The 13303-nt window shown below is 40.1% G+C and overlaps 1 protein-coding gene across 1 annotated transcript in view; it reads right to left on the reverse strand.

The window, feature by feature from the left end:
* LOC101846360 (arylsulfatase I) overlaps window positions 1-13303 on the reverse strand; it is a gene marked incomplete at both ends in the record, with an annotated part of 30998 nt that overhangs the window by 9089 nt on the left and 8606 nt on the right.

The following is a 13303-nucleotide window of genomic DNA, read 5'->3' on the forward strand; positions in this document are numbered from 1 at the left end:
ATTTTTTTAAATGTATAATAAAATATATTATTTGATATATAAATAGTATATATAACATGGGTGAAAAATATCTAAGATGGCCCCCAGTGCGGAGGAAGAAAGTGGTCGCCAAAACAGGCTGTCGTCCTGGGCAGTGTCGTTATAAATAAAATAGGAACAACGCAAGGCAGGGAGTGGTTCTTTGTACAGCTGATTGTCTTGGACAGGTGGACGTTAGAGCAAGCTGGACTGTATTTCAAGCAGGACTGGGCCTGTAGTCGACCTATGAAGACTATAAAAGAGAGAAGTTCTTTTTAGTTTTAGTAAAGGTTTTAGGGCGCTCGCAACTGCATAAGGTCATATTTATGAGCGCAAAAAGGTGGGTGTCAACAGAGAATTCCTTACAAGGAATCAGACTTACTCTGCTCACCTCTCTGGCTTCAACAGTACAAAGTCTGCTTCGACTAGCAAGGCACCCCGGAAAAAGTGGGTCACAAGAGAGTAACAAACATAGAAAAGAAGTAGAGGAAAAATGACAAAAGTAAGGATTAGGAAAGAAAAAGCAGCAGTTCCCTATTGTAAATCAGGCACAGTTATGAGCGTGACATTGATGAATCAGCCCATTTTCAATTCTACTGTGCTTGAAAGGGAAATGTCCCTCCTTTGGGAATAGCTTAAAGACATTACAGTCAGTGGCACTGCCCCGGGGGGTAAAAGAGAAAGAAAAAGAGAGAAGGGACAGAATGCCTGCATACTCAGACAAAAATTTATTCCTACACTTGAAAGGTTCTGCCGAATGAGTGGCGCCTGTCCAGACGAGAGTTTGCGTACTTGTTGTGGGAAAGCAAACTACAGACTCTGCTACACCTCTTAACGCACATTGCAGTGGCTTCTTGTTGAGAAAAGAATTGTGTACTAGTTGGCCACGCTGTATCACAAATGCTTGAATGATGATGTGCCGATATATTTATCAAATCTGTTGAGACTGTACATTCCAACTCACAGTTTAAGGTCATCCGCTGACGAAAAGAAATTTCTTCTACCATCTTTGAAACTTAGAACAATAGGTGAAAGAGCATTTGAATATCAGGGCCATAAGATCTGGAGCAGTTCGACGAATGCGTGATTTCTGTGTTCGACCTATCCGTGTTATACCGTATTTTAACAACCCACTGCCCTAAACTGCATGAACTAGGATCTGACCTTGACCTTAAAAAGAGACAACACTTTTTTTTCCTCCTCGTCACGAGATACTATCGGCAACACCTGCGTCTGTGGTGTAGTGATTAGGCGCTTCGTCATCGTACGCAGGAGACCCGAGTTCGATTCCTGAGCGGAGATCAGTTTCCATGGAGTATCTTGCAGTCTTTCTGTTGCCATGCAGTATGTTCACCTCTCATCCGGGGTTGGCCTTGACAGGCAGTTAAAGCTAGCCACTTAACCCTATCCGTATGTCGTGTTTTACTTTCGTATCCATATGACGTGGGGAACTCTGTGCCACCACTTTACAAAGAGTAATCCGATCCCTTCGCTTAAAAAAAAATTATTAAAACTTTTTCGGCACTTACAATACAATAAGGTAATAATTTAAATAAGCGCCGAAGATTAGAGGTGTTACAAGATAGTAACAAAAACAATCAAGAAGAGGGGGAGATAAAGACGATAGATGTTTGACAGGAAAGAAGAAGCAAACCACACCAGAGCACCCGCCAACCACCCACTCCGTACGCTTTGCATAACAGTCTACCAAAATGTTTTGGTGTTTTTTAGAAATACTGAAAGTTTCAAAGAGATCTTGGCACTAGAAGTATTCTATAATGTGAAAAATACAACTCGGGGGGGACAAAATGACCCCAGGGCGCACAGATAGGATTAAAGTGCGTAAGTTGTGCAGATGAACGCGTTAAAAACAATGATTAGATTTCAAAGTTGTTTGTTTTTTCTTCCCTGTCACATGGCACTCTCAGAGTATCAGATAGGATTAGTTATGTTGCCATCTGTCTGTGGTACCTTGCGCTATGTAGTATCAGATAATAGAATGATTAGCAATGTAGACCACTGCTCATTGCAATAATAAATAACAGATAGATAGCATTTGTGAGGCAGCGTGGTGGAATCAGGCTCTCGTCAATTTTGGGGCATGTAGAGTTATTGGTATCATTTAAAAGCTTGTTCACTTGTCTTTATTTGGATGAAAAAAAATATCAATTTATCTTGAATACAAGTCGAGATATTTGCAAATGAAGGAGGTGGGGTTACCTATTTTCAGAGGTAAAATTAGTGAGGTAATGGCTGCCAAAAATTACTTATTTTCTTAACTTAAGAGTCGGTGGTAACAGAAAATTTACATTTTGTGTACTTTTAAGCAATGTTTTTCAGAAAAATCCTCACAGAAATTAGTTCTTTAAAGGGCACGAAAGGTGTTGAGCCAAAAAACCAAAAATTTGATAAAAATTCACAAACCTGTGGAAAAATGCAAGTTTCTTCACTTTGATTATTTTGACGAGAGCCTGATTCCACCACGCTGCCTCACATTTGTATAGCGGAAATCACCACTCAACAGCAAGCTCTATGCGCTTCACAATCTATACTATTACTCCAGCAGACCTGAGAGCATTCTGAAACAACCTCAACTTCATGGGAAGCATACAGTGCCAGCAGCCATTTATAGGCGCTAAAACACAGTTGGATACCAAAATCTACTTTTTAGGCTGCCGTGGTGTACCTTAACGCCAGTATCCACCTATACACACAGTTAACAAATCAAATGATTTCAGCGCCTGACAGGACTGCTACTATAGTGCTGTCAAAAATTCCTTGTGCAACTTATCCTCAAATGCCTTTTTAACGGGTGTATTAACGTGGCCCATACTTTGAATAGCAGTTTATATCATCTTGTGTTTTTCTATAACAATTGAGGTTAGATTAAACAACTGTTCTTTATATATTTATATTTTAAAATCTACAAACTTCCGACACTCGGAAAATGGGATTGTTCACCGCTTTTCCCGCTTCTCATGCATATTTTGCATACACATAATTTGGCCTACGTCACAACACACAATTAAAAGAAATTCGTTTTTTAGTGAACACTTTCTGAGCTTAAAGGTTCTCAAAACATGCGTTCAATAAGCATAATTATATCGTGCATAGAAAAAACAAAGGATGAACTTTATTTTAAAAGCGATTTTGTCCCAGCCCAAAGAGGTACCGGTTTGTCCCTTCCTAAAGGGAGGAGGGGGGGGGGGGGCTGGTTTTAAATTAACGATTTTGGGTCAATTTATGGTATCTGGACTTTTTACGTATTATAAAACTTCAATCACTTGTAAATCTAAAAAGAGCTTACTCTTTGTGTAACAATCATCATCCATCAGATTTTCTGTCCTAGAACTTTCATTTTGCCTATTATGTAACAAAATTTCGTTTCTTGTACTCAAAACTTCAATTTTTGATGTTTTTTTCTCATCTACTTTTTGTTATTTTCTTTTTGATTGCAATGAAATTTTTATGGATTATTATTCATACCATAAGCTAAACATTATATAGGTGGAAAATAAAATCGATGCATTCATAAGTGAGTATGGATGATTATGTGATCGAATTCACAGGCATGAAGGGGTAGGTCTGTTATCCATCTCTAACTTTTTTTTTACTATTCAAGATATCCACGATCCCAACTGTATAAAAATTTCATTTGGGTATAATAATATCTACCAATATAGCAAATAAATTTGGTAGGTAAATAAAAAATCCTGTTTCTTTTATGAAAGCTGTTTATTTTCAATATGGCAGCCGTTACGATGGCAACCGTAGACTTGAACAAAAGAATTAAAGCTACATTTTTAGACAAGTTTTGCTATTATACACCTATGCTATAGGTCTATATCTGAAAGGTCATAGTTACTGAGATATGTTTATAACCCCCCCCCCACCCCCCACCCCCCACCCCCACCCCACACACACACACACCCAAATAAACCTTTTTAAAATCTGTAGACACCACTCACTCGATTTTTTTATTAATGTTTACTAGGGAATTTTCTGGAATAAAGCCAACAGGTGTTTACTAAAATATTGATCTGTTAAGAAAAATAGATATAAGTCATTGTGCAAAACTGAAGAGTTTATGTTTGATAGATGATGAAGTATTTGGCAATTAGTTAAGCTACTAATTTTGACGGCACTGTAGACATTGATGGTAATGACATACTGCCCAAAAGAAAAATCAGACTGAAACTGAGAAAGAAATAATATAATTAAAGAACAACATAGAGAAAGGCGTGTGTTTCTACCCAACGACACGGCAAGATAACTAAGGCAGGAAAAGTAAGTAAACTAGATCTACGGATAGAAGGTGGTCACAGTCAAAGAAATAATTATTGAAGAACAACATAGCCATGCAACAGGCGATAGAAAGAACAAGAGAAAGACGTTTTCTACCTCCCATCTAGCCATGCAACAGGCGATAGAAAGAACAAGAGAAAGACGTTTTCTACCTCCCATCTAGCCATGCAACAGGCGATAGAAAGAACAAGAGAAAGACGTTTTCTACCTCCCATCTAGCCATGCAACAGGCGATAGAAAGAACAAGAGAAAGACGTTTTCTACCTCCCATCTAGCCATGCAACAGGCGATAGAAAGAACAAGAGAAAGACGTTTTCTACCTCCCATCTAGCCATGCAGCAGGCGATAGAAAGAACAAGAGAAAGACGTTTTCTACCTCCCATCCACTCCGAAAGGTAACTGAGGCCGGAAAGTAGGTACAAGTAAAGTAGATCTACAACATTTAGGAGTTGGATGCTTTGACCCTGTCTGTCGGGGCCAACCTGGGCTAACAGGGATACAACGTCCAAGCAGAAAGGCCAAGATGCGCTACAGACATTCTCAACACGGATGAATCGAATGCTTGTCTTTTGCGTGCGATAGCGAAGTACCTGACTGCTATATCCCAGACACTAGTGTGGACATGTTGTTAGCTCCGAGGACGAGATGTTGTTGTTGTTGTTGTTGTTGTTGTTGTTGTTGCTACTGTTGTTGTTGTTGTTGTTGTTGTTGTTGTTGTTGTTGTTGTTGTTGTTGTTTTCAAATCCCTTTAGCTGCGAGCTTTTCGTTCATGGCAGCGCAATGCCTCCCTCAAGTAACTACATGTTCTTGTCATCTGGTCAACGCCTGAACCAAGGACGAGATAAAACTATGTATATGAGAACGTTCGATGAGGTCAAATAAAAACATAAAAGGAAAGTCTTGAGCTGATAACAAAACAAGTACAGGAAGTATGAAGTGGCAGATAGCTGGGCTGAGAGTTTCTTTTGATCCGTGGCCTCGGTGTGTGTCTACCAGTGCGTCACTTTTTCAGTGAGTCCGAACTTGCACGGATGAACACAAAACGCAAATCAATTTTGTTTTCATAATCTTGACGATCTATCAGGGGGGCTTTATTGCTTTCAATCTGCGACAAAAAAAGTTCAACTTGTAAAGTAGCCTACTTGAAAACGTTCTCTATTAGTCATCCTTTGCGGGTGGCTGGCGGGTGCACTAGTGCGGTTCGTCCCGTCTTTCCTATCAAACATTTGTCGTTCTGATCTCTGCTCCTTTAATTGTGTTTCTCGCTCTTTTGTAACACACCTAATCTTCGGTGCTTAAATGACCATATTGTGTTGCAAGTGCTCTTACTAAAATTAAAACGTGAAAAGTCTTCCTTTACTCTCATTAAGAATTAGTGTGGCTTTATGAGTTGCAAGTTTTGATTTTAGAAAAAAAAGGCCAATGTATAAAAGCCCCAGCTATTTCCAACAGCATTCCATGAGCTGTGAGAACGAAGCTTTGTTAAGGGGGGGGGGGGGGCTACACCCCAAAGCCCCGATTCGACTCAAAATTATGGAATTTGAGTTGTAGGCATTTTTAGCTTCCTTATCCTCTCCTACAACTATTTCATCGCAAAAGAACCCTCTAAAACCGTATTTTTTCCCATACCGGTCATGTTTGTCACCACCATTTCCTCATAAAGTCAATATTTTCTTTTTCTTTTTCGGCCGTTTTCTCAAAACGCTACTTTTCTCTATACTTCTTTGAATGACTCCACCATTTTTCGTCCAATCTTCATGAAATTTCCACCTTATAAAGAAAAGATACAATTCTAAAAACTTGTCTGTTAAATATTTGATATATGTAATAGATTTTTGTTGGTGGTGTCTGGAGTGTGGATTTTCAGGGATTTTTTGAAAACTTCAGTAAAAAATTCATTTAATATTTTCTAATTGGTTTAGGAAAAAACCAAGAGACAAATTTTTAGATCTAATGTTTTTTAACACCCCTGCAAATAAACAATTAATTTCCAACAGCAGTAAGTGCGGTATTCATTACGTAAGAAATGTCAACAAAATCCAATATGTCCGCCGTATCTATGAAAACGAAACTGTTTTCTCAAATTTGATTGCGGATTTTAAGACTCCTTACTATGCTTGTTATATGTGTGAAATTTGGTAAAATTTGGTCTGATAATAAGCGGGATAGCCTTCAGGAGTGCCCCCCACCCCCCTTAACTCAATGACCACGCGCAGTCTGATCAGTCGACTGTACTATATCAGACGCTCTGTCTTAGGACACTGGAAGTTAGAAAAGAAGTAGAACTTCGCCATTCTTGCAGATTTTTTCAGTCTCTTTGCTTTTCCTGAAACTTAAGGAGGCAGGCAACGTTAATTTGAAGGCAGCAAAAATGCAAATCCCTCTTCCCGATGTGTGTCTGAAGGTTCGAAATACTCTTGTTTGTTTTAGTAAGAGTTTTACGGCGCTCGCAACTGCAGAAGGTCATAATATGAGCGTGGATTCGAAATACTCTGCAACATTGCATCTGGACTGCTGGTCGGGCATTATTGTTGTATGTCAGCTCCGTCCTTTCAGACAAGTTCACGGTCCAGGTACAGCTAAGTCCCTCACTTCAGACAAGACGTCCATTCAAAGTTCACGTTTCTCCTACAGCTAAATCCCTCACATCACACAAGACATCCATTCAGAGTTCACGTTTCACGTAAACTAAATCCCTCTCATCACACAGGGCAGAGTAGACCCTTTTCCTCATTAGGACAGAGTAGACTTTACATTTCATTATTATGACAATATAGACCTTACTTTTCATTGTTGCTAAGAACTGGCTAGTTCACAACAGGGCAGGGTACACCTTATTTTTCATTATTAGGACAGGGTAGACCTTACTTTTCATTATTTATTAGTACAGGGTAGACCTTACTTTTCATTATTAGGAAGGATAGACCTTACTTTTCCTTATTACCAAGAACTAACTAGATCACATGAAACAAGACAGAGTAGACCTTACTTTTCATTATTATGGCAGAATAGACCATAAATTTCACTATTAGGACAGAGTAGACCTTTATCATCTATTCCTTTCACCCCTGGCAGGGTATAGGCCACATAAAAGCTTCTTCCATTTATCTCTATCCTGGGCCATCCTTCCTAGCTCGTTCTAAGTGAGCTTCATCTCTCTCATGTCCCTTTCCACACATCTCCTCTTATGTCTCTCGAGACCTACCCCTGCCTCGTGCTCCCTGTGGGTTCCATTGCAGTGACTGTCTTGTGATGTTTCCGCTGGGCTTTCTGAAGGTGTGTCCCATTCAACGCTACTTTCTTAGTCCTACTTCTATATCCTTTTGTCCTGTCCTTTCCCATAGCTCTTCATTTCTTATTCTATCCTGCCACTTAATTCTTAGAATACTCCTCATACATTTGTTGATGAAAGTCTGGACTTTATTCAATACTGTCTTTGTTGTCTTCAAAGTTTTGCAGCCGTAAAGGAGGAGCACAGACTTGACATTGGAATTAAAGAGTCGAATCTTGGTGTGCAGTGAGATGTTGCATGCTTTCCAGACTTTTGATAATTGCCTGAATGCTGACCTTGCCTTGGCGGTTCTTGCTTTTACATCTGCCTCAGTTCCACCTTTACCATCGATGACACTTTCAAGGTAGGTAACGGAGTCCACTTCTTCTATGGGATTGTCTTCCACTGTCACAGCAGGGCTTGACACTTTTCATAGCTTCACTACTTTCGACTTGTCCTGGTTTGTACGTAGGCCAACACTCCTTGATAGGCTGTTGAGTTTCTTGGTCTTTTCTTGCATCTGAGCATATGTGTGAGAGAGCAGTGCAAGGTCATCGGGAAGTCCAAGTCGTCCAGCTGCTGCCAAGGGATCCCCTGTATTCCATTGCGCTTTCCTCTGGTGGCTTCCTTCATGATCCAATCAATTGCAAGTATGAAGAGAAAAGGTGAGAGCAGGCATCCTTGTCGCACTCCTGTCTGTACCTGGAATGGTTCTGAGAGTTGTCCTTTATGGAAGACTTGGCAGTTTGTTCCATCATTGGTGGTCTTCACAAGTTTGACGATTTTGTCAAGAATTCCATATTGCCGCATGAGTTTCCACAGAGTTTCCCTGTCCATGCTGTCAAATGCCTTTTCTTAATCAATGAAGTTGACCACTAGTAACGAATTCCATTCAAACGATTGCTCAACAATGATGCGCAGGGTAGCGACCTGGTCCACACATGATCGGTTCTTGCGGAATCATACATGGTTACATCTGAGCTTCTCATCTGTGGCCAGCTTGATTCTCTCCGCGCGTATCCTGTTAACGACTTTCCCAGGTATGGACAGGAGTGAGTGAGTGTGTTGAGCGCTTAGCAGGCGCTCTACTCTGCTCTGTGTTTTTTTGTCGATTTTGGATATATTTTCGCTACAACTTGGATTACTTTCTATACGTGCTTTTTCTACCAACGCAAAAGCATGGACATACACTTGATCTGATCATCACGCCGAATAATGCACCTCTTTTCAAGAACATAGAAGTCACAGACAAAGGTATCTCGGACCACCTATTACTTGTAGCTGATTTGAACCTCAGTAAACCAAACACCGTATCAAAATGTGTTCAGTCTCGTAATATGAAACAACTCGATGTCTCATCTTTTAAATCGGATATAAACTTCGTTCTCAGCTCTACGCCTGACACCTCTGTAGATCAATTCTCTTCAGTTCTGCGCAATGCATTGGACAAACATTCTCCTGTAGTCACTCGTAACATTTCACCAAGACCAGCATCTCCGTGGTTTACTCTCGAGATCAAAGAGGCCAAAAAACAACGAAGGAAAGCGGAGAGACAGCTTAGAAAGACAGGCCTCCACGTCCACAAACAGATTTTGGCAACTAAACGTAACAACGTCAACACCCTGATTGAAAACAACAAGAGACAATTCTATCTTAACAAATTTCAAAATGTAAACTCCTGCAAGGAACTTTTTCGATTATCTGATCAATTATTGGGAAGGGAGAATTGTACACGGTTTCCACCTGGAACTGATAAAGAACTTTGTTGTAATTTTCTGCACTTTTTCAATGATAAAATTGAAAGAATAAGAACTGATTTAGACTCTGATATGTTAGATGTAAATACAAATATAGTTGTTGATGAAAATCTTGCAATTATGAACAAATCAACATTGAGTGAATTTAAAGTGGTATCAGAGAAAGATGTCATTAAGTATATCAAAGAGTCCCCCGCTAAAACATGCGACTTAGACCCAATACCCACTTCATTGTTAGTTACGTGCATCAAAGATCTCGCACCATATGTTACTCGTTTTATTAATATGTCACTCACCACTGGAATCGTACCTGATCTTTTCAAACAAGCCATTGTAAAACCTTTACTTAAAAAACAAGGTCTTGATGAAAACGACATGAGAAATTTTAGGCCAGTTTCCAATCTAAACTTTTTATCAAAAACCCTGGAGAAAATCGTTTTGTGTCAAGTTCAACAACATCTAAAGGCCAATGACATGGAAGAACCTTTTCAATCTGCTTATAAAAGGCCCCACAGTACGGAAACCGCTCTTTCAAAGGTTACATCAGATGTTTTAAATGAAATCGATAATAAAAAAGTCTGTGTTTTGGTTCTGCTTGATTTGTTAGCGGCGTTCGATACCATCGACCACGAAATTTTACTAGAGAGATTGGAAAAGTCATTTCTACTATCAGGTACTGTTCTAATGTGGTTTAAATCATATCTAGACAATAGATTTATGTCAGTGAAAATTGGCAATGATGTGTCAGATAGGTTACCTCTAAAATACGGAGTTCCTCAGGGTTCGGTCCTTGGTCCTGTCATCTTTACAATGTACACGCAAAGTCTGTCATCAATAATTTCTTTATATGCCCTCAATTACCATTTTTATGCAGACGATACACAGCTGTATGGATTCACTACAACTGACAATGTACACAATCTCATAGATAGAATCGCCAGATGTATCAATGATATAAGAAAATGGATGTTCAAGAACAAATTAAAATTAAATGAGGATAAGACCGTAATATTATTTCTTCGTAGCAGCGCATGCAATGAAATCGACAATATCAGAATAAACATCAATGGCCACGAAATATCAGCCCAAACTAAAATAAGAAATTTAGGTGTGGTGCTAGATCAAGATATGTCAATGAAATACCACGTATCCAATCTTTGTAAAAATGTATATCTCCAGCTGAAGAAAATAGGGAGCATTAGAAAATATCTATATGTTGGTGTCACCAAAACTTTAATAACATCACTTATATTGTCAAGGATTGATTATTGCAATTCCTTACTGGCTAGTGTACCTGATGAACAGTTACAACAACTACAAAGAGTACAAAATATTGCTGCCAAAATAATTACTAAAAAACTAAAGCATGATCATGTGACTCCTATTTTAAAAGCATTACACTGGCTCCCAGTGAAAGAGCGTATCATATATAAAATCTGTTTAACTTGCTACAAGTGCTTAAATGATTTATCACCGGACTATCTAAAACAGCTTTTAACACCCTATGTGCCTCCTAGAACGCTCAGATCATCAACTGACAAAACAACCCTTGTTAAGCCTAAAATAAATTACAAATCATATGGCCAACGCTCTTTTTCATATTTTGCCCCACTTGTTTGGAATAGGCTTCCAAAAACTATCAGAGAAGCAGAAAATCTAGAAATTTTTAAGAAGAAACTAAAATCATTTCTATTTTCATCATATTTCGATTAGACAGAATCCATCCAAGCTGTAGATCGTTGTGAGTTTGTATGTGCGTATGTGCATATGTACGTATGTGTGTATGTGAGTATGTATGTGTGAGTGGTGCGTGCGTGAGGGAATATGTGTTTGCATGAGTATGTAACACTATGTACCTTTAAAATTGATTTGTAAATCCATTATATGTATCATGTTAAGCGCACAGAGCATTGCATAAGTGGATATGCGCTATATAAATGCAATCCATTAGGAGTGGTATGCCTCTGCAGTTGTTACAATTGCTGAGGTCTCTTTTCTTTGGCAGCTTGATAAGGTGGCCTTCCTTCCAGCCTGATGGTATTTCCTCTTCTTGCCAAATCTTTCGAATAGGGCATAGAGAATTTCCACTGATGTATCTTTATCTGCTTTAAGGGCTTCCGGTGGTATATGGTCGGGATCAGCTGCATTGTGGGACTTCAGTGCTGTTATAGCTGCAGCAATTTCCTCTCTCGAAGGTGGTTCCGTAGCGATTGGGAGGTCATTTCTTGCTGGAAGAATTTCTGGTTGGTTTTCTGGAGGTGGTCTGTTCAATAGTTGATGAAAGTGTTTTCTCCATCGGTTCAGTTGCCCCTCTGGGTTGGAGATAGTCTTTCCCTCTTTGTCTTTCAATGGTAGAGTGGGCTTGCTGAACCTACCTGAAAGAGTCTTTGTTGTCTGATGTACAATCTGAAAGTGTCTGTCTGTTGCTGCTTTCTCTGCCGTTTCGGCCAGGCCATTCAGGTAGGTATTCTTGTCCTTCTTGATGGAATTCTTTACCTCCCGGCTTACTTCGGTGTGCTCTTGTTGTGCAGCGAGTTTCTCAGTTCGGGTACGGCAGTTGTTGACTTGCGCCTTCAGCTCTCTTCTTCTTTTGATTTTGTCTAGAGAGTCCTGTGAAATCTATTCATTCCTGGTGTTGTCTTTGGGTCCTAGGGTGCTCTGGCAAATTGCATTTACTGCCTCTTTTTATCTTGTCCGAGTGTTCGTTAACTTCACATTCATCCAGATCTTGAAGGGCTTCAAATCTGTTCTTCGGTTTCAACTTGAATTCATTTTTCTTTACTGGATCTTTCAGAAGGCTCACTTCATACTTTTGGCGACTTCCAGTTGAAATTTGTGCATACCTTCTCAGTTTTAGTTTCATCCTTCCAAGGATCAAATGGTGGTCTGATGCGACGTCTGCTCCTCGTAAGACTCGGACGTCCACCAGTGAGTCACTACCTTGTTTCGCCATTTAGTCGCCTCCTACGACACGCTAGCACCACGTCAGTCCTATTCTTTTCAATGCCGGGACTGCACGGCTATGGTATTAGACCTTACTTTTCATTATTAGGACATTCCATTATGAGGACAGAGTAGACCTTACTTTTTATCATTACTTAGAACTTCCTACTGCACCGATGCCTGTGTTGTAGTGGTTAGGTTCTTTGCCGTGGCAGCCCGAAGTCGTGGGTTTGATTCCCTGATTCCCGGTTGTGGGAAAAAAATGTTTATAGATCTAGCCCACCAACGTCTTTCTGCTGGGCCGTTGCACCCCTCTCAGCCGGGGTCGGTTCTGACAGGCAAGGTCAAAGCGGCTGGCCGCGTCCTGGATTTTCTACATAGTGTCGATGAGGACGTAAAACGTCTACAATTCCAATCAGATATCACTCCCTGCTTCAGCTTCAGCAAAAGTAAAACGAGATCTGCAACTATACGACTCCGAGATTTATTTCAGAAAAAAAAATCCCCAAGGCCGACACTTTTCAGAGAACGGATTATGAGGTACAAAAAAATACGACACTATTGAGACCAAAGAGGTTATTTAACCCTAGAGCTAGCAGCAGTGACGTCATACATGTCATACATGGGGGCCTTCTTACCCTTATTGGCATGGCCGGCGTGCCCCCATTTACATGTACAATCTGAGCCCCAACACCGCTCCCCACGAGCTCTAGTATATCTAACACCAGCCTGCCTTCATATTTCAGTGCATGTTTGTAGATTTCCTCTTAAGATCGCCGAGACGCCTCCACGTGAGTTTCGGAAAGTAGTCACTCGTCTGTAAAACTGCGCATGTCTTGACCTTGAGGTTCAGCGTCCCAGAGTGGGCACACGCAACCCCCGTTCGTTTACGTGGGTGATATCACTGCCATGAACTCTGGTACAAAATATAATCTCTTTGTATAAGTAGGGGACATCACTGCCACGAACTCTTGTGCGAAATATAACATCTTTGTTGAAGTGGGGGGGG

Source organism: Aplysia californica, unplaced genomic scaffold, assembly GCF_000002075.1.
Source record: "Aplysia californica isolate F4 #8 unplaced genomic scaffold, AplCal3.0 scaffold00276, whole genome shotgun sequence".
In the NCBI taxonomy this organism is placed as follows: domain Eukaryota; kingdom Metazoa; phylum Mollusca; class Gastropoda; order Aplysiida; family Aplysiidae; genus Aplysia; species Aplysia californica.